At 44.6% G+C, this 21,620-nt stretch overlaps 2 long non-coding RNA genes across 2 annotated transcripts in view; one reads left to right on the top strand and one right to left on the bottom strand.

Moving 5' to 3' along the window:
• Nucleotides 1–2,469, top strand: part of LOC135964688 (uncharacterized) — a 125,384-nt gene extending 122,915 nt beyond the window's left edge. The window contains exon 3 of the long non-coding RNA XR_010577213.2: nucleotides 275–2,469. This is a non-coding gene — a long non-coding RNA (uncharacterized lncRNA). The remainder of the gene's footprint in view (nucleotides 1–274) is intronic.
• On the bottom strand, nucleotides 257–7,128 carry LOC123575167 (uncharacterized). The gene is made up of 3 exons (XR_006700308.3): nucleotides 6,943–7,128; nucleotides 2,883–3,048; nucleotides 257–413 (listed from the first exon to the last, which is right to left on the bottom strand). It is a non-coding gene; the product is annotated as an uncharacterized lncRNA (long non-coding RNA).
• Between the last annotated feature and the right edge of the window lie 14,492 nt (nucleotides 7,129–21,620).

Below are 21,620 nucleotides of genomic sequence, written 5' to 3'. Positions count from 1 at the left end.
CAAACGTGACATTCTAACAAAACATACTCAAGGATGTTTTCACTCACACACCTTTGCCATCTTCCATTGGTTGGAAAAAGTCTCGTATCTCACTCACATTCAAGGCAGAAGGGATTATACAAGGGCACGGATACCAGAAGGCAGGGAATATTGGGGGCCACCTTAGGGTTTGTGCACAACATAAACCAGTCTGATGATTTTCATTTTCTTGACAGTAACTCATACATCACCAATGAGAACTAAGAGGATGTCTTACATTTCCTTCCATCCACAGGGCAGGTGCAGAGGATCCAGCATGTTATTCTGAAATCCCAGAAGATGCTGAAGCTGCTAAATAGAAGGAGGCTGGATCCCTGAATGTCTTCATGGAGCAGAACGTTCTCCTCACTCTGGTCTGCTTGAACCAGAATGACCTGAGCAAGAAATAAGCCTTAATTGTATTTGACCATTAGAATTTTGGTGATATTTGTTATGGCTGTAAGTCTATGTTGATTAATACAAAGGGATTCTGTAAAGGCTCTTCTCTCTATTGAAAAAGGCTCTTCTCTCTATTGAAAAAAGTTGCCCAAGGAGTGAAGGGAGAGATATTTTCTATAATTAAGATTGTCATATTCACATAGTACATAGAACAACTACAGCACCTTTCAGTCATATGGGGTTCAACAGAAAGAGGAAACATTTCCTGCTGTTGAATTAACCAAACTGGGGTTGTTATATAATATAGTAAAATTTCCTCAATCTTTCAGCCACATTTAGTTCAGTAATCTATTATTTCTGGTTAAAAGCATACCATTTGATACACAATCCAAACCCAATTCTTAATAACCTGTATCCACCGTATCTTACCACATCCCGAATCATCTAATACTCAACCACCTAGTTTCTATGATCCACTTACATCAAACATATTCATGTTTGGAAAATTGAGCCAGCGTCTACTGCCTTATCAGCTAATGCATAACAATTTACTTTTTCTGTGCTCTATAATAATGCAAGTCTGCTTGGAAAGATAACACATTAAGGGGTTATCAGACCCTAACACCTTGATATAGATGAGTTTATCAGATCCTCTGTTTAACCACTTTCGAATCCTTGGCCAGTTCTCTACATTTCATGAAGAGTTAGCATAACCAGACCAGCAGATATTATCTTCAGGATGTGGTCAGTTGTAGAAAAGATAGCTCTGAGGATCTCTTTCCAGGGAAAAGACATGTGGATTGCTCCAAAGATCCTCTTTCTCAGGAAAATGCACATGCTACAGAAAGGCTACAGAAAATAAAAGCACTCCCTCATTAACATATTCACAGTCTATTTTGTTCGAATTACAGGCCAATCCTTTTCAGATAGTTGAGTCCAGAGAGGACTGGGAGACTGCCTGACCCCACGGGGTACTTGACGAGGTCAGATTCCAGGGCCTATTGGAAGTGACAAACTAAGGCAGAGATGGCTGGTGGGCTGTTAAAACCAAAGGGGGCGAATGCTCATGGATGAGTTAAGAGGCTCCTAACACTGGGGAGCACATACAGAGGGAGGGGTGTCCTTCTGTTACACAACCTGAATTACTGGAGAAGGGCCTACTGGTGTTCCCCTCAATACAATGCACCTCCACTTCTGAGAGAGGGGAAGGGGGAAAAACAGAGACGGAGGGAGGGAGAGAGAGAAAGAGAGCACTATCTCCCTCCCTTCTCTCTTTCCCTTCCTCTTATCTCTCTGTGGATCTCTTTCAAGTACTCCTAGAAGAATCTGGAGCTAAAATGAGCCTGCATCTGAATTTTACTCCTGGCTCTGCAACCGATAAGCTATGTAATCAAGTCCCTTCCTTGCTTCTTTATTTCTCACACACACACACTCTCTCATCAAATGCTTGTGGGTTCTTACTCTGACAAGTCAGGCACTGTGCTAGTTACAGGAGATAATCTGAAAAGAAAATAGCTCCTTCTTATCAAATGATGACAGACCAGGTGATCTCACAGGTATATATTGATGACTAGGTTCTTCTTGCTAGCTCTGCTTATGCACCTCCCTCCTTCAAATCAGTATCCTCACCTGCTTTCCCAAAGCCCTTTTGCTATTCCTTCTCCCTCTGAAGCACCCTTTTTGACCTAATATCGAAAGGCATCACAGCCCTTTCCCTCCCCCACGCCACCCATCCTCTTCCCCAGCATCAACACCAGGCTGCCCTGAATGCTGTGCTTTCACTTCTCCATCAGCACGCAGTTACTAATCCCTTAATGTGACCGGAGCAGAAGCCTAAATAACTGCTCCATAATCCCCTAGTATTTGAGCATCCAAAATAACATTTGCATTTTCATTAGGGTCTTAAATGCTCTGGTGGCTTTCTTTTTAAAAATTAGTAATTTAAGTATTTATTTTTTAAAAATTCAAACATAGATATAGATATGTTTATGTAGGACTGCATAAAGATTTATACTTTTACAGAATTACATAAATGTGATTACATTGTACATAGCTTTTTGCTTTCTTTCTTTTCTTTGTGTCTTCTTCCTCTCTCCAACCTCCTCCATACTAATAATTCTCAGCCACAAATCCTCCACAAAACCATGGAACCTATGTCAGCCTTTTATGTATCCTTCCATATTTTTCTCTATTTGTCTAGACTCACACCAGCGTCTAACGATATATGTGAAAGGATGTTCTTGGAGTACTGTTGTTAGTGGCAAAGAATGATTGAATGAATTCTGGTACAACAATATATTTCAGTTAGGCTAGGCTGCGTGTTGATATGGAGTAACTCCAAAAGCTCAATAACTTAAAACAATAACAATGGATTGATTGCTCATACTATATGTCCAAGTCAAGCCAGTAAAGGACTCTGTTCCCCGGGGTCATTCAGGGACCCAGGCTGATGGAACGAACATTACCTTAAATATTTCCAGTTGCTGTGCCACAGGGAAATGAGTTCTGGAGGGCCTTGAACCAGATGATTAAATGCTTCAATGCAGAAGTCATAATTCCTTGGCTATGACTAGTCACATGGCCCTATTCAGCCAAAGATGAGCCAGGAAGTACAATTCTATGTACATGTGTCTGGAAAAGAAGACAATATTGGTGAATAGCACTAACAACCACCACATACCCTGCACTGTATCTTTATCTATTAATAAAGAGGAAAGAATAATAACATGTCAAGCAACTTAGAGGGATTCTACCAGGAATTGTTGAATGAGAAAATACAGATACAGCTAAATGAGTAAGGAATTGCATTTTTTGAAACAATGGCTCAAAAATCTCTACATATGGATTTGCAAGTGTTTATAGGAATATATGTGTATATATATGCTATAGATATATATGCTTACCTAGTTATTATCATACATTCTTACATCATAATTACCCTGGGACCCTTGTTAAATGTTAGAATTCCTGGGCCCCAACCCTGACCTAGTGAATCCAGTCTGGTCTGTGCATTAGTGAGAGAGCCAGGGCCTCACACCCAAGGCTGAGTCCTTTATTCCACCACATGTAGCCCTCACCATGGTGATCCACTGATTCCTAACAACTTCCTAAAGAAAAATATTGATTCGTTGATTTATCAATTTGCCCATCCTTTTATCTACCAAATATTTATGGAGACTCGACTATCTGCAGGGACATTGCTAGATGCTAGGGATGCAGTAGGGGACAAAGCAAACTTGATCCTGTTTTGATCTTACAGTCTAGGGTAGGAAAAACGTTTAAAAAGAGGACACCTCATTAATTCACATGTACGTATAAATTGTGATAAGGCCTAGGTAGGAAGAGAGTGTCATAGACAAATATAGTCGAGGGACAACATTTAAATTGGGGAGCTAATGATGATGACTCGCAGTAAAGGCTAAGTAGAGAACTATTGGGGTGGAGACCCTATAGGCACAGGACACAGAGCTGAGCGTAGAGCAGTGGGGCTACCTGTGCGGAGGGCCACAGAAGGGAATAATAGTAGGCCAGTGTGCCTAGAAGACAATGACCTTGGAAACAGTGGTGAGAGATGGCACCAGAGCATGCAGGGCCCTGTAGAATGCGGTGAGGAGTCAGGGCTTTAAGTGCAGTGGGAACTGTAATGGTTAGAAGTAAGCAGGTCAGAAAGACCTGATATATGTTGTCTTTTTACAGCAACTTTAGTGAGTTATAGCTTACATACAATAAAATGCCCTCACTTTAAATGTTCATTTTGATGAGTACATAATACAAATATATATTCAGATATATGTATACATGGATACACTCACACAAATGTATATGTCTTTATAGCCACCACTACAATCAAGATACATAAAATATCAGGGCTGGGTACAGTGGCTCATGTCTGTAATCCTAACACTTTGGGAGGTTGAGGTGGGAGGATTGCCTGATCCTAGGAGTTTGAGGCCAGCCTGAGCAATACAGTGAGACTCTGTCTCTGTGAAAAATAAAAATACATTTTAAAAAAGTGTAGGATATTTTTATCATATCAAAATGTTTTCTTGTGCCTTTACACAATCAGTTTCCACTCCTGGCTCTAGACAACCCTGATCTATTTGCTGTGACTTTATTTTTAAGTTCCAGGGTATATGTGCAGGTTTGTTACACAGGTAAACGTGTGCCACAGTGGTTTGCTGCACTTATCGACACATCACCTAGGTATCAAGCCCAGCATACATTAGCTGTTTTTTCCTAATGCTCTCCCTTCCCTCACCCTGCCCCCCAACAGACCTCAGTGTATGTTGTTCCCCTCCCTGTGTCCATGTGTTCTCATTGTTCAGCTCCCACTTATAAGTGAGAACATGTGGTGTTTGGTTTTCTGTTCCTGTGTTTAGTTTGCTGAGGATAATGGCTTCCAGCTCCATCCACATCCCTGCAAAGAGTATGATCTCATTCCTTTTCATGGCTGCATAGTATTCCATGTGTATGTATGCCACAGAGTGGGAGAAAATTTTTGCAATCTATCTATCAGACAAAGGTCTAATATCCAGAGTCTACAAGGAAGTTAAACAAATTTACAAGAAAAAAAACAGTCCCATCAAAAAGCGGGCAAAAGACATGAACAGATATTTCTCAAAAGAAGACATTCATGCAGCCAACAAACATGAAAAAAAGCTCAACATCACTGATCATTAGAGAAATGCAAATCAAAACCACAATGAGATACCATCTCACACCAGACACAATGGCCATTACTAAAAAGTCAAGAAACAACAGATGCTGGTGAGGCTGCAGAGAAATAAGAACACTTTTACACTATTGGTGGGAATGTAAATTAGTTCAGCCATTGTGGAAGACAGTATGGCGATTCCTCAAACATCTAAACCAGTAATAACATTTGATCCAGGAATCCCATTCCTGGGTATATACCCAAAGAAATAGAAATCATTCTATTACAAAGATACATGCACATGTATGTTCATTGCAGCATTATTTATAATTGCTGTAACAGTTGATCAGTCTTTTCTAGAGACTGATATGAACAGAATCTTATGATGTGTACTGTTTTATGCCTGGCTTATTTCACACAGCAGAATGTGGTGTGAGTAATCCATATTGCTGAATGCATCATGAGCTCATCTTTTTAAACTGCTAGTATGACATTACAAACCTATGTTTGTAATTTAAAAAAGATGATTCGTGACATGGCTGTATTTAAGTCAAGCTGTGAAGCTTACAGGTTTTTTATTCATTCACCTGTTGATTGACATGTGTTTGAAGCTATTACGACACAGCAGTTTGGAGCTACTGTGTGTTTTGTACTCCCTGTGTAAGTCTTTGTGGGGACATTTGTTTTCCTTTTACTTTGCTAAATACTTCAGTGTCCAGTTGGCATCTCATATGGTAAATTTATGTTTAACCTTGTTAGAAACTACCAAACTGTTTTCAAAAGTAGTTGTACCATTTTACATCCATAGCAGCATCATTTGTGTGCTTATTGCTCCAGATACTAAGTAATACTAAGGATTATTAGTCTTTATAACTATTCCAGGGAGTGTGTAATAATATCCACAGTTTTAATTGACACTTCTTCTGATGAACTAATGATGCTGAGCATTTTTTCATGGGCTTATTTTGCATTTCTATATTCTCTTTTGGAAGGTGTCTGTGAACTCTTAAGTTGTAAGAGTTCTGTACATATTTCAGATGTAAGTTCTTTGTCAGATATACTTATTATAAATATTTTCTTCTGATCTGCGGCTTGTCTTTTCCTAATGGTAGTTTTCAAAGAGCAGAAGTTCTAAATTTTGATAAAGTTCAATTTATCACTGTTTTTTGTTAATGGTTTATGCTTTTTGTGTCCTAAGAAATATCTGCCTAACTCAAGATTGTGAAGGTTTTCTCCTACAGCTTTTTCTAAAAGTCTACAGTTGGCTTTCATATTTAGGTTAAAATCCACTTCAAGTCACGTTTTCGGTATGGTGAGAATAAAGTAAGGATAAAGGTTCATGTTTTTTTTTTTTTTTTTTCTTTTCCTTTCTGTATGGACTTTTAGTTGTTCCAGAACAGTTTGTTGAAAAGATTTTCCTTTCATTCAACAAACTGTCTTGCCTCCTCTTCTGAGAATAAATTAGACATACATGTATGGGTCTATTTCTTGACTCTCTATTCTGCCTCATTGATATATAAGTCCACCCTATGCCAGCGCTATGCAGTCGTGAGTAAAATAGCTCTTCAGTAGGTCTTAAAATCAGCGAGGGTGGGTTCTCCAACCCAGTTCTTTTTCAAAATCATTTGGGCTATTTTAGATGTTTTGCATTGCTATACACATTTTAGTACCAGCTTGTCAAATTCTATTTTTAAAAAAATTCTGCTTGAATTTTGATTGTGATTGTGATTGTGATTGTGTGGAATCCACAGATGAATTTGAGAGGGTTTACATCCTAGGCATACTGCTCTTTCAGTCTTAGAATGATACGTAGTTGCTCTTAATGGTTTTAAAGAGGTTGCCCTTCTGCCCATCCTTATGGCCCATGGTACCTCAAACAACAGGAATGGCTTATGTCTTGGAGGTCTGGAGGAGTCCATGGTTATTGATTCTGCAGTACTCCTGGGCACATCACACACAAAAGGATCCTCCTCTCCCAGATAGGGTAGTGGAACTTGCCCATCCGGACCACTTTGCTTCTTACTCTAAACGCCAGCCTTACCTTTAAGGGAAAGTGAAATTATGAGTCTGAGACCTGGGCAGCAGTGGTGGAAGGACAAATTTAGATGAGGCGCAATGGCAGGATCTTCCAGAGTGTACCAACAAGTGCAGTGTGCGTAACAGCAGAACAACGGGGGCTGCCCTGTCAGGAAACTGCGTGCACATCCAGGCTCTGCACTTCCCAGGCAGAGTGGTCTTCCACAACCCCGCGCCTGTTTCCTTATCTTTCCAAAGGAAATGAACATCTTAGCCAAGGGTGGTGGTGCGTGCCTGTAATCCCAGCTACTGGGGAGGCTGAGGCGGGAGGGACAGCTTGAACCCGGGAGGCAGAGGCTACAGTGAGCTACATCACGCCGCTGCACTCTAGCCTGGGTGACAGAGTGAGATCCTTCTCAAAAAAATAAAAAGGAAATAAACATCTGTAGCTTTCAGTCACTACCTGGAATAAATAAGCTGGCAGAGGTAAGGAGGAAGCTGAGGCTGGGGGAAAGTTAGGTGCAGAAAGCAAAGGCGGGACCAGGAGACAGACCCCCTCCTCTCAGCCAGAAACACAAAGGACAGCATCAACAGCCTGGACTAGAACCACATAGAAAGGAATGGGTGAGGCAGTGATAGGCGCCCTCCTTCCTGAGTCCCCTGGCTCTGTGTGCTTCCTCCGCACTTTTCTTCTGCCCATCTGCTATGGGGGAACTCCATCCTGGGCCTCACTGGGGACGACGCTGCACAGAGTGTGGAAAGACGGGGACAATGCCCGTCGCCAACTCAGATTTCACCCAGGTCTTCCCAGCTACCAGAGTCCTCTCCCACCGACCACCCTCCTCAGTGCCCAGGGACTCAGCATGACACAGCTGTACATGGCCAAGCCCATCTTGGAACGTTCATGAGCTTTTCCTTATCATGTCCTCAGCTAGACTTGTGTGTGCATGTGTCTTCCACATGAAGAAAGGAGAGTTCCTTCTCTTTGTCTTCAAACTGGGCTGGCTTTGTGCAGAACTGTGGGATGTGGTGCTGGGTGTGAGGCCTCTTTCTCAGGCTGCGATAGAGAGGCTAGGTTTCCACCTGGTTGTCATGGGGAATTTCCCACAAGCCTGGAGTCAGGGTAACTCATGATTCTTGCATGGGGATGAGACTCAGCCTACTGTCTGGGAAGGGCTGGCTGAATTAGACCTGGGAGATTTGGGGTAGCAGCCAAGCTGGACACATTCACTTTAAGGATTTTTCTCTCCCATACAAGGGGCCCACCTAGGATTCCTTCCCCCTCCAGGACTCCTCCAGATGAAGATTCCATGGACCAGACATTTATTTTTCATAGGCCCTTTGTAGGAATGACACCAAGTGGATGAGGTCACACAGGAAAACCACCTGACGAAGACGGGAGGGGTGTTGGAGGAGAATGAGCGTCTCATTTAGGTCTACTCCCTAGAACCAGGACAGTGACCCAGATTAGACTTGCCTGAAGACCCCTTGGGGAGAAAAAAGCAAACAAGTTCTTGGTGTCAGCTCTCAGGAGTTCTATTCTCTGTCCCCAGCTCCTTATCCTCTTTCCTCTCTTCCTTGGGCCTCTTCTGGAGCAAGCTTCAGGCCCCTGAGCAGGCTAAGGAGTTCTGGGGTGAGGTTTGGTGTCTGCTTCCCTCAGGCTGGGTGGAGGAGCAGCCTCCAGCTCCCTCCCCTCCTCTTTCTCTTAGTGCTGCCTTCTCTTTCTCCTCTTTGGCCCCCTTTTTCCAATCAAGGAACTCTCAGATCTGAACAACCTCCCTTAAAGAAGACACAGCGATTCCATGCATTACTTTTCCCAGGAGCATGTGCACATCAGAAGGGGAGCCCAGGGTCTCCTGGGCTTAAACCAGATTCATGATGCACCGCTGCAGAGATGCTGGGATCCACAGGCAGACATTCCTCCCGGAGTCCCCTTGGGTGAGGCCGGGTGGCTTTTCTCCTGGACATGTCAGGTGTTGCTAGCTCTGCATGACACACAGCTCACGGGGTCAAGAAGGACAGCACAACACATGTGCCACCATGCCACTCAGGCCCTGCCCTGTCCTCTCTACATGGGGTTCCACCATGCACCAGCTCTCCCTCCTGTAGTGAAGCAGCTCCATCCCTTACACGGAGGCTGGGAGACACCTCTGGCCACTGAGACACATGCCCTCTCTCCTGAGGCCAGGAGACTCAGAAGTAGGATTCTACAGTTGTCTGCCCCTCCTCCCAAAGCCTGTTCAAAGTGCTTAATTAACAAATCTTGGGTATCAGGAAGTTATTTACTTGGCTTCCTCAGGAACTGTTCTCTAAGGAGCTCAAAGCACTGCTAATAGATTTTTTTGTTCTTTCCATCCATCAAACAGCCTCCCCTCCTTCCAAACTACGCTTCATCCTGAACCCTTAGGGATCTGATTTTCATTTGAAGAACTCAGGAGAGACCTTCTAGCTTCGCTATAAGCATCTCTACCCAACAGCTACTATGCCCCACCCCCTCAAAGTTCCTGGCTCCACTTTAATGAAAGAATGATGGGGAAAGAGCAGCACCTGCAGACCCAGGTTTAGCAGGAGAATCAGGTCCTCTCTGCTCTGGAAAATGCTACTCAGCTGCCCACACCATTTGCATTGCTTTTACTTTGGCCACCCCTCCCACCGCCCTGCTGAGAAGTAATCACAGCATCTGCGAACCCGAACTCGCAGCAATCAAGAATAGAACTCACCTGCTGGTCTCTGGCTCCTCTGGGGCCACAATCAACACTTGGGGACCATCGGGTGCTATAAATAGACAGCCTCCCTTGTACCACTGTCTCAGCTACTGCTGGACTCTGCTGCCTGCCTGCCCTTTGTTCCTCTAAACCACATGTCTGCTGTCCTTGCAAGATCCTCTGGGCCTCCAGTGGCTTGACTGGACTCCTAGTTTGTCTCCTCTTGGGTCTATCTGCTCCCACTGAGGCCTCCAAATTCAGGAATCCTCCCTCCACACTGCACTTTGGGTGAACTCGAGGGTGTGCTCATAATCAGAGGCACCACCTGGTGGAGGCAGAGGTGAACATTAGCACAGGACACTGATCTGCATGGCACAGAGATAAACGTTGTGATAATCATTATTATTGGTAACATTTATTGGCACATGCATTGTGCCAGGGAATTTATATTCATCATTGCATAGAATCCTCTAAACCACCCTTTGATGTAGATGCTACTAGGAAGTGGCCATGCAACCTTAACACACAGTATTATTTTATCATGGACTGTAACGTACTATCTATAAATGGCTCATTATGTATTCACCTGTGTTTTCAGACATAGACTCACCCTGCATTATGATGCCAATTTCACAGATGAAGAGACTAAGACTTACAGGCATCACTGTAATCAGAGAGCTCAGATTCCAAATAAGGTCCAACTCCAAAAGCTGTGCCCTCACCCTTGTGATATGTGAATACACCACATGGGTGCCAGCCCCAGTGATCTCTCCATTCCTGAAGGCTGCCCCACTGTGCATCCAGAGAGACTCGGACAACCCCGTCCATAACGTAACTCAGGGAGAGAGTTCCATGGGGTGTGGGAGTTTTAGAACTAGAGGATCTCAGAATTTGAAAGAACCTTACGGCTGCATGCAGTGATTCTGAACTGTTTCTGAGCTACTTAAGAATAATGAATGCTATACGCACACATACACTGTGGCCTACAATTTGGGGGTTCTTGGACCCCAAGAAGCCTAGCCTTGGACCAAAGTGCCTTGGCTGGCACCCCCTCCCCCTTTCTGCTTTTCTCCATGCATGTACACTTCCTGGGTCTGGCTTCTTCAAGCCGTTCAGGTTAGATTAGGGCAAGCTAATGATGCCTTTCTGGCCCAAATCCCTTCTTGTGCAAAAATGGAATCAGGCCAGGGAAGGAAAGTTCTTTGCCCAACGTCACACAGTTAGTGGGACTGGCAGAGCAGGCCTAGAGCCAGGGTGGATCATTTAGGCCAGGAAGTGTCCTGGGTGCCAAGGATCAGTGCCTGGCCCACCCAGGGAGAGCAGCTGCCCCTGGGGGCCCTAAGTCAACCACTTCAAGGGAGGACCAAAGCCTCAGTGTGCAGCCACTAAGCTCACTCAGGGTCTTCTCACTGTCTCCCTTGCTGCCTCCTCTCCTGCCAGCCCACTCTCACCAGCTTTGAGGGCTTCAAATTGGAGCTCCTGCTCCAGGAGAGAGCTGGAGAAGAGCTCAGGGAGGCCTTTAGGGAAGAATGAGACAGTCTTGCAGGAGAGACACTGAGCCCCCTGGTCCTGGGAGCCCACTTTCTCTATGTAAAGATCACCCTAGCTTCCCAGAGCTGAGGCTGTTCATCTGGGAAGCCATATCCTACTCTGGGAAGCCTTGCCTAACCCAGGGACAAGGGGCCAACTGCAGCTTGAATGTCAAACCTCTGGTAGCACTCATTCCTCTGGTTACTCAGTGGTTTCCTAGAATCCCTTACATCTTCAGCACTGGCTCAATGATCTGTGCACAGTGGGTACTCAGCAGACACTTCTACATCTTGCATGGACTCTAAGATGCAGATCAGGAAGGCCTTCAGTACTGCTGGGCACCCATCACCCATCCGACCACCCCACCCCTCCCTCCCTCCTCTCTGCGTCTGCTGGAAGGTGGTGGCGACGCCAGCTCAGGGGGTAATGGGCTCATTATTGTGTCGCTAGGAGCCACTGATGTCGGTCATAAATATTAACAGTCCTTATGATGAAGCCCCCTCACTGCGGCTGCTTCAGTCCAAGTTTACACAGTAAACAGTGCAGTTCATTTATTTGATCGAGGGAGCATTCTTCAGACGAGCTAATAGCTCTGCTTCCCCATCCCCTGCTTCTCTGTTAGCTCAGCAGGCATAGCTCTGCAGGCAAGGGAGTCCGCTGCTGTGCGAGGCCAGCATCGGCTCTGTGTCATCCAGAGGCCAGGCCCTTAGGGACAGCAGGCCAGGAGGCACAGGGCTAGGGCCAGGGCCTCCTGCCCTGAGAGCTATGGGGCAGCTCTCCTGGGAAGCAGCAGCCTCCACAGCTCCTCCGGGGCAGCCAATTATCAGCACTTATCCACTCTCGGTGGCTGAATCGTTTCTAAAGTATGAACCGACATGGACACTGGGTCCTCTCGCTGGTTTAACGGCTAGTAGTGGAGAGAGAGGAGTTAAACACTAATGATATTTCAGTTTCTTGATTTTTTTCCAAAGCTGACCTCAGAGACTCTTCCATTCCACAACACCCCAGGATATCAAGAGAGCACTCCTCACTGTGAAGAGTGCACCTGCACAGGGGCAGTCTCGGGCCAGCGAGGGCTTGGCCAAAAAGTACAGCATCAGGGGCTCGGTTTCCAGATTTCCCCAGACTGATACTTGGGCAGAGCTGGCTGTGGACAGGAGGGAATTCAGATGCGCAGCTGCAGGGCAACCGCAGTGTCTGACTTTGGAAAATTAAAAGTTGAGATGTGCAATGTCAGCCATGAGGTAGGCAACAGGAAAAAGGTGGGATGGGGTGGGGCAGTTCCACAGAGGCCTGGCTGGGGGAAGAAAGAGACACAGAAGCAGCCAAAACTACCCCACTACCCAGAAGGGTGGGTTTTGCCTGCCTTTTTTTTTTTTTTTTTTTTTTTTAAGACAGCGTCTTACTCTGTCATTTAGGCTGGAGTGCAGTGGCGCGATCTCAGCTCACTGCAACTTCCAACTCCCTGGTTTAAGCAATTCTTCTGCCTCAGTCTCACAGGTACACACCACCATGCCTGGCTAATTTTTATATTTTTAGTAGAGACAGAGTTTCATCATGTTGACCAGGTTGGTCTAGAACTCCTGACCTCAAATGATCTGCCCACCTTGGCCTTCCAAAGTGCTGAGATTACAGGCAGGAACCACTACGCCCAGCCTGCCTGCTTCCTTTGACTCCAAGGTAATTTTTTTTCTTGTTGCTTTCTTCTGTCAGTCCCTTTTTTCCCCAGCCTTTCCAACAGGAGCTGCGGTGTGTGTGTGTGTGTGTGTAGTTGGGGGAAGAGTCTGGAATGAGTCTGGTTGTTACTTTCCTAATAGTATATCGGGGTGCACTCTGGGCACCCACTGACAGACAATCCATGGCTTTGTCCTACCATGCTGCCTCTGCCTCAGCAGTCTTGCCCGGCACCTCAGCGTCTCACTGACATTGGCCAGTCCTACTTGGACCCCGGCTGACTTGCTTGGGGCCTGGTCATCATGCCTGGGTCCTATTCATGTGGCTAAAATCCTGCCCTCAGATAACTCCTATGCTCCAAACACACCTCCATCAACCTGCCATCTAGTGTCACCAGCTGACCCATCCTCCTCCCTGTGTCACTTGGATCCTGACAGCTACCTGGACTACTTCTGAATCCAACAGCAGCCCCAGATGCCATGCCCTGGCCTGCCTGGCACCTGCTCAGGAGACCAGGCAGGTTTCCCTAGGGTTGGTTCTAATTTTTTTCCCCATCCTCCATCTCCTGCCCGGCCTGCCTCCTATCTGAGCTGGTCTCGTCTGCCACACTTTTCTCCCTTGCCTTGTCAGAGACAAGGAAGGGCTCTACTGGACAGGCCCACATGTGAAGCCTGTATCTGGCTGCAAAATGCAAACCTGTGCTGGTCAGAGAGCTCATGGCACTGCGCAGCAGGGGGCGGTTCCATGGGGTACAAGGAGGGAGAAGCAGGCCAGACAGCCCTGAGGTCAAATCCTCTCCTTCTGCCCGTTCTTTCACCCCGCCAAGCCTCATAAAATGGGCTTCATAATAGCAGGAAGCTCACTTTCACTCAGCACATATATGAGGATCTGCTATGAGCCAGGTGCTATTCCAGCTACCATGGATACGATGTGAAACACACCCAGAGCCCTGCCTCACCGAGCTTATTAAATGGTAGTCTTGACCTGAGGATTACATGAAATGATGCATTCCAGCACTTCAGTGAACATCCGTTGCTTTACGTTTGTGGGGCTCATGTTCCGATTTTCTGAGTGCTATTATGTCCAATTCCTCTTGTGCGTAAATCCACCTCCACACTCATTATTATTGCTTGCAAAGTTGCCCACCCAACACCTATCTATCACCTGTCTATCACCTATGTATCTGACACCTGTCTGTCTGTCTGTCTGTCTGTCTGTCTGTCTGTCTATCTATCTATCTATCTATCCATCCATCCATCCATCCATTCCTTGGTTGCAGACCTGGGCAGGGACTCACATACTTGACTCATCCTGGTCTTTGGCTGTGATGCTGGTCCAGGATAAAGTACATGGTCCATGTCCAGCCTCTTGGAGTCCTTCCCCCAAGATCTTCATTCTGAAGCTGGGCTGACAACCTGTCCCCTTTTCTCTTTGTTCACCACTCCTAAAACCAGGGCCTCCAGAACTGTTGGTGGCTTCAGCTCTCCCTGCAAAGGAAACCAAAAGAATGAGCCCCAACCTGGACTCAGGTGTGAGGACAGATGCAGAGCCAGGAGGCTGCAATCCCTCCTGCCTTTTCAAGCTTTAGCTGAAGGATCAACGTTTATCTTTTTTGTTTCTGAGCTATTTTGAGTTAGTATTTCATTTGTAACAAGAAGGTGTTTGATGAACACAAGTGGTTTCACATAGTAAGCATTCAAAAGGTTCCTCTCCCTTAGGAAGGGTGAATGTGCCAAGGACAAAGTGGGATGGAAAAATATGAAAGATTTGGAAAGGGGGAGCTCTTTGAAGTTTCTAAGTAGCTGGGCTTGCGTAGCCTGCATTCTCTACTGTGGCTGTCTTTAGTTAAATTTGACTGAAGCACCAGAACCTCATCAACTTGCTGATTTTTATGTATCTGTAGACATTGATGCTTTTATCTGTCTGTCTATCTATCTACCTACCTACCTACCTATCTAAACTGTCTCTCTGTCTGTCTATCTATCTACCTAATCTAATGCTCTTTTGAGAGTTTCACCAATTCCAGCTGAGCTGAGAGGGAAGGGGTTTTGTAATTCTTCAAGATTGCTCAAGAGAGTGAGAGCTGGGCACTAGTGTGCCTCTGTGAATTTGGCAGTAGTTACAGCCATGGGCTATCTGTAGGAGAGGAAAGGGAAGTTTCTGGGGCATAGAAAGAACTCAAAGGGAATGGAAACTGGACAGATGAAAAAAAAATTGTATGTTCCTTCCTACAAGTCCTACAAGGCTCTCGTTCCTTTTTTTTTTTTTTTTTTTTCCTTTGTTCTTACTTTGTTTTTCTCTAACCTCACTTGGGTCCTTTTCTTCTCTGCCCACCACCTCCCAGGAGGATGTACCGGGGAACACATCAGGCTCCAGTAACCACCATTCTGAACAAACACCTGTTCTTATGAGTTAATGTTTCTCCACTTTTGCCTGCAGAAACCATTTCCATTGCAGGGAATTCTAACACTGGCTTTCAGCCTTGGGGTAGCCAGTAAATCAGTCACAGTGGCTCAGCATGTCGTCAAAAAACAAGAAAAAGAGCAGAAAATCACGGATGCTCACTCAGAAGCCTCCAGCTCTCATGTCTCTGGATCTGCAGCCAAATCTGTGGAAGGAAAAGCCAAGGCCCTCACTCAGGGCAGAACTGTAGCCTTCCTCCCATTCCCATTCTTGAGCAATGAGTGAACATCATACTATTTCAATGGCCTGGGTCCTGTTGGTCAGGACTAGACTTGATGGTAATAAGAAAAGAATCAGGCGACAGCTCACAGGGGCATGCTGATAAAACATCCATCCAGGAGGAAGCAGTGTGACCCGTAATCCCAGGGACTCTATGGTGGGGGAAGGGAAAGGAAGGTATGTCACCATCAAATGTCGAGTCACAGCCTCTCTGAGTTTCAACTCTTTGTCTGAAAAAAATGAAGACAATAGTATTCACTTCGAGGGATTCGAATTCAATAAAAGCAACCCATGTGAAAACACTCAACACAGTGCAGGTACTGAGTGTGAATTGAAACTGGATATGTGCTATTGACTGTGTACGTATACACACACATGAGCTCACGAACACATACACCTTCTAGGTGTGACCTGGATTCAGTTCAGATATTCTCCAATCTCATTTTAGTTGCTGGAGAAACAGACAGCATGAGTTGCTCCTCAGATGATGGAGTGATTCACCCCTGCCCAAACACCAGTGGTCAGAGACAAGCTCAGGCTTGTTCACAGTAGCCCCAGAGCTCAGGGGAGTGGACCCCACCCAGTCTGAAGCTTTCAGCATAGGAGCTGGAACAACATGAAGTCTTCTTTCCACTCTGAGTTGATTGGAAAGTCCAAACATGGCATCTTGTCTTGTTCTTGAGGATTTTTTTTTTTTTTTTGAGACGGAGTCTCGCTCTGTCTCCCAAGCTAGAGTGAAGTGGCGTGATCTCGGCTCACTGCAAGCTCCACCTCCCGGGTTCACACCATTCTCCTGCCTCAGCCTCCTGAGTAGCTGGGACTACAGGCGCCCACCACCATGCCTGGCAAACTTTTTTGTATTTTTAGTAGAGACGGGGTTTCTCTGTGTTAGCCAGGATGGTCTCAATCTCCTGACCTCGTGATCTGCCCACCTCAGCCTCCCAAAGTGCTGGGATTACAGTCGTGAGCCACCGCGCCCAGCCAGTCTTGAGCATTTTGTTTCAGGTAAAGTGTTCCTGATACAGGTAAACAGAAAGGACTACAAACAAAAGCTTAATTCAAAATGCAATTGTGCTACACACAAAGCAGCAAGGGAGGTGAGGCTAGAAAGCAAGGTGATATAATAGTTTGCAACACATGGGATTTGAAGCGAAATCTGAGCTCAAACCCTACAATGCCACCAGAACCCAAGTGACCATACATATGCTTCAGTTTACTCATCTGCAAAATGAGAATGTCAATAACCCCTTGTGTATTTTATAAGGTTGAGGTTAGGATCAAGTGAGATAGCATCACTGAAATCGCTTTGCAAAATATTATATAGCTAGTAGTTATGACAGTTGTTATAAATGTGGAATGTGCACAAGAGAGTTGGAAATCTCAAAAAGCTGACCTATTACCATAGTCAAACCATTTTCTCTTGAAAATCTCAGATATAAAAGGTTAGGTGCATAATGGCAGATATCTTGCCCACAGGAACCCATTTTCATGAAAGGATGAAACTTTGAAGGATTCCTTCTTTTCCACTGGTATTCTACAAATAAAGATAGGAAGGAAGGCAACGCTGTCTTGCTGGCTTCTGGGGTGGAGGACGCTGGGCTGGAGTGGTGCCTACAACTTTGATCCTGGTGGGAGTCAGGAGCCTCTGGTGAGGCTTGTATATTTCACCAAAAGTGACAGGGACCTTGTTAGACATTCTTGCATTGAGGAGCTTGATGGATTGAACTCCTGGGGAGAATGTGGCGGCCGTGATCTGACATAAAGATGATAAATAACATTTTTTTTCTTAAATGATTACTGAAAACTTTACGGCTAGCCAAAGCTGGCTTTCTCAAAGCCCCTGGAGGAGAGATTTTATAAAGTGTCATTTAATTAATAAGAAGGTTATTGATTGCTGTCATGCATGGAGTACTGCACAAGCGCCAGGTGAGAAAAAGGGGTGGAGGACCACAGGCACAGAGAGGAAGGCAGGGGTGGGCCTGGGCTTGGACTGCAGCCTGGATAAAAACCAGGCCGCTGAAAACACTCTAGAATGCCAGTTAGGGCCAAAGCAGTCACTGTTTACCAGAGGTGGTTAGAAGTGAAAGAGATGTTCTTATTTATAGACTGATTTAGAAAATTCACTGTCATTTTGAGATAAAAAGAGAGGCAGTGTGCTGTGATGGGAGGTTTTCCTGGCTAAAAATTAAAAGACAAGAACCCTCTAGTAACCTACGGTGCAGGCTAAAGAGACGCTTAACTTCTTGGGTTTTAGCATCTTCATCTCTAAAACGATAGAACTGGACTAAATGATCTCCAGGATTCCAACTCAAATATGAGGGGTTCTCAAAAACTTCATGAAAAATGTGTATTAAGAAAACACTGACTCTTCTCACATTGGCAGGTCCAGGCCCGACCGACAGACAATGCCACGGCATGGAGTCACTGCTGGGCCTCTTCTTCCTCACCCGCGTCCCCATCACCCTGTTCATGGCCCTGCAGGTGGTGCTGCTGCAAGAGCTCTACCCAGTAGAGTTTAGAAACGTCCTGAAGTGGTATGCTAAGGAGTTCAAAGACACGCTGCTGTGGGAGCCATCAGCCTGGTTTAAGTCCTTTCTATTTTACAAGCTTGTGTTTCAGCTACCTTTCTTTCCCATTGCAACCTATGCCTTCCTCAAAGGAAGCTGCAAGTGGATTTGAACCCCTGCAAATCATCTACTCAGTTCCCACCATGACGACTTTAATTCCAATACTCTCCACATTTCTGTTTGAGGATTTTCCAAAGCCAGTGGTTTCAAAGGACAAAGACCTGAGACTCTGCATGAACGGTTAAGCCCTGTATCTGTCTATGCCCTCTACTTACTCATACCATTCCTCCTTTTAATGTTCATGTTGCAGAGCCCCTACAAGTATGAGGAGAAAAGAAAAAAAAAAATGAGAGAAACAACCACTGGCCCCAGGGTAAGAGATGCCTGCAGGGAGGTTGTTTGTTGGATACAATACAAGGAACACTGCTCAGAACCCACATCCTCAGCAGCATTTGAAACAATGGCAGTAATGAGTAAGAGCAAGATGGTGTCAGAAACCACATCAAACCCTCACCACCTTCTTCTTCTTCTTTTTTTTTTTTTAAGACTGTCTCACTCTGTTGCCAAGGCTGGAGTGAAGGGCAGTGGCATGATCTTGGCTCAGTGCAACCTCTGCCTCCCGGGCTCAAACGATCTTCCCTAGCCTCCCAAGAAGCTGGGACTACAGGCGTGCACCACCATGTATGGCTAATTTTTTTCAGTTTTTGTTTTTGTTTTGTGGAGACGGGATTTCACCATGTTGCCCAGGTTGGTCTCAAACACCTAGGCTCAAGTGACCCACCCACCTGAGTCTTCCTAAGTGCTGGGATTACAGACACGAATCCCTGGGCCCAGCCCAAACCTTCACCTTCTAAGGGCACTGGGATGAACGGACTGACCGACTTCAGAATGGGCAAAGAGGTGTGGGCTAGGTTATAGGGAAGAGGTACCAAATACCTATGTGCCGAAGTTCCACTGCAACATTACTAAAAGCAGGACAAAACCAGAAACTGCTAAAGAACTTGGCCTGCTTGACAAGTTCATGAGTCACCTGACCCACAGCACATAGGCTTATTATGACTAAACCCTCCACTCCCGGTTCTCTAGAGTATATCACCTATCAGCAAAATGAACACTGGGATGTCTTGGGCCATTTTAAAATGTCAAATTTTGCCTCTTTCATATTAATTCAAAACTGTATCATGTTTTCTTGTCTGCACCTCTAACCCAAGGAGAAAAGACAAAATACTATGCAAAGGAAGTTTAAACTTAGTTTTCCTTAAGGTTCAGCCCTACAATGACTTTTAGTCAGAAATGGGTTAAACTGGAAAATGTTTTTGTGTCTGTTGCAAACAGATCATCCTAGCAGAATACTTTTTTTTTTTTTTTTTTTTTTTTAATTAAAGTTACTTTGCTGGCCAGGCACAGTGGCTCACACCTGTAATCCCAGCACTTTGGGAGGCTAAGGTGGGTGGATCACCTAATGTCAGGAGTTCAAGACCAGCCTGACCAACATGGTGAAACCCTGTCCCTACTAAAAAATATAAAAATTAGCCGGGCATGATGGCAGGTGCCTGTAATCCCAGCTACTTGGGAAGCTGAGGTAGGAGAATCACTTGAACCCAGGAGGCAGAGGTTGCAGTGAAGTGAGATCATGCCATTGCACTCCAGCCTGGGTGACAGAGCAAGACTCCATCTCAAAAAAAAAAAAAAAAAAAAATTACTTTGTTTATTCTATTTCTAAATCTTAGTCTTCCTCATTTGCAGAGGCTACCTGACATAAGTCCCTTTATCTGAAGTCTAGCATCTCAAGCCTCATCTGGAAGTGTGCTCCCTAGTGACTAACTTCGTTCTTCTAATACAGTGCAATCATTCCCGTTTTGTTCTAAGAAGGGAAGGTGGCAGCTGCCAGGCATAACATAGCCACTGTGTACATATAGGGTGTCTTCATGTTGGTGCTTGGCATTCCATCAGCTTTCTCTAAGTTTGTACTCAAGTCTGACCTTAAAATGATGTTAGACGATAGTTTAACATTTAAACAGTTTAACATTTAAATAGTTTAACATTTAAACATCCCGGTCAGTTTCCTCTATTTTCACCCATTTTGCTCACAAGCCATATTGGTCTGACTCACATGTCTAATCCAAATAAAGGTAGCTGCTGACCACTTAAAAAAAAAATTCACATACACACCATGCATGGATTTAAAAAAAAATTTTTTGCACCCAAACTCATACTAATTTGTTATAATGTGTCTGAACAGGATCTAGTTTGAGGTACCAAGGAGGAGAAAATATCAGTTTGTAAAGAATCTTTATCAGAGCAACATGAATTTTGCTAAAATTGAAGCAAGAATGAACCTCAAATTTATGGTGAAGCTTGAGTAAAATAGTGAAATCACTGATGCTTTATGAAAAGTTTCTGGGGGCAAATCTCAAAAGAAATCAGCAGTTTACAAATGGGTAACTCATTTTAAGAAGAGATGATGTTGAAGATGAAGCCCACAGCAGCAGACCATCCTCATCGATTTGCGAGGAAAATATTCATCTTATTCATGCCCTAATTAAAGAAGACCAATGATTAACAGCACAAACAATAGCCAACACCATAGACACCTCCGTTGGTTCAGCTTACACAATTCTGACTGGAAAATTAAGGTTGAGCAAGCTTTTCACTTGATGAGTGCCCAGTCAGTTGCCAACAAGAGCAGAGCTTTCAATGGAAATTTTAAACAAGTGGGATCAAGACTGTGAAGCATTTCTTCAAAGAATTGTGACAGGGGATAAAACATGGCTGTACCAGTACCATCCTGAAAAGAAAGCACAATCAAAGCAATGGCTACCAAGAGGTGGAATGGTCCAGTCAAAGCAAAAGTGGACCCGTTTCTTGGGATACTCAGGCACTTTGCTCATTGACTTTCTGGAGGGACAAAGAATAATAACATCTGCTTAGAAAGAGAGTGCTTTGAAAAAGTTAGCCAAAGCTTTCACAGAAAACCCCCTGGGAAGCTCCACCAGAGAGTCCTTCTCCACTGTAACAATGCTTCCGCTGATTCCTTTCATCAAATAAAGGCAATTTTGTGAGAGCTTTGATGGGAAATCATTAGTCATCTTCCTTATAGTCCTGATTTGGCTCTTTATGACTTCATTTTGTTTCCTAAAATTAGAAGATGTAAAGCATACTAGGTTTTCTTAATAATATAAAATAATTATATTATAGTTACATTATTAATAATTAATAATGTAAAAAAGACTGCACTGACATGATTAAATTCCCAGGAGCCTCAATTCTCTAGGAATGGGCTAAATAACTCATCTCATCACTTACAAAAAAAAGTGTCTTGAACTTGATAGGGATTGTGTTGAAAAATAGTTTATATTTTCAGTTTTGTCTTTT

The sequence above is a fragment of the Macaca fascicularis genome, chromosome 8, assembly GCF_037993035.2.
Source record: "Macaca fascicularis isolate 582-1 chromosome 8, T2T-MFA8v1.1".
In the NCBI taxonomy this organism is placed as follows: domain Eukaryota; kingdom Metazoa; phylum Chordata; class Mammalia; order Primates; family Cercopithecidae; genus Macaca; species Macaca fascicularis.
Note: the sequence above shows the minus strand (reverse complement) of the source record. Positions and strands in the feature narration are given on the sequence as shown.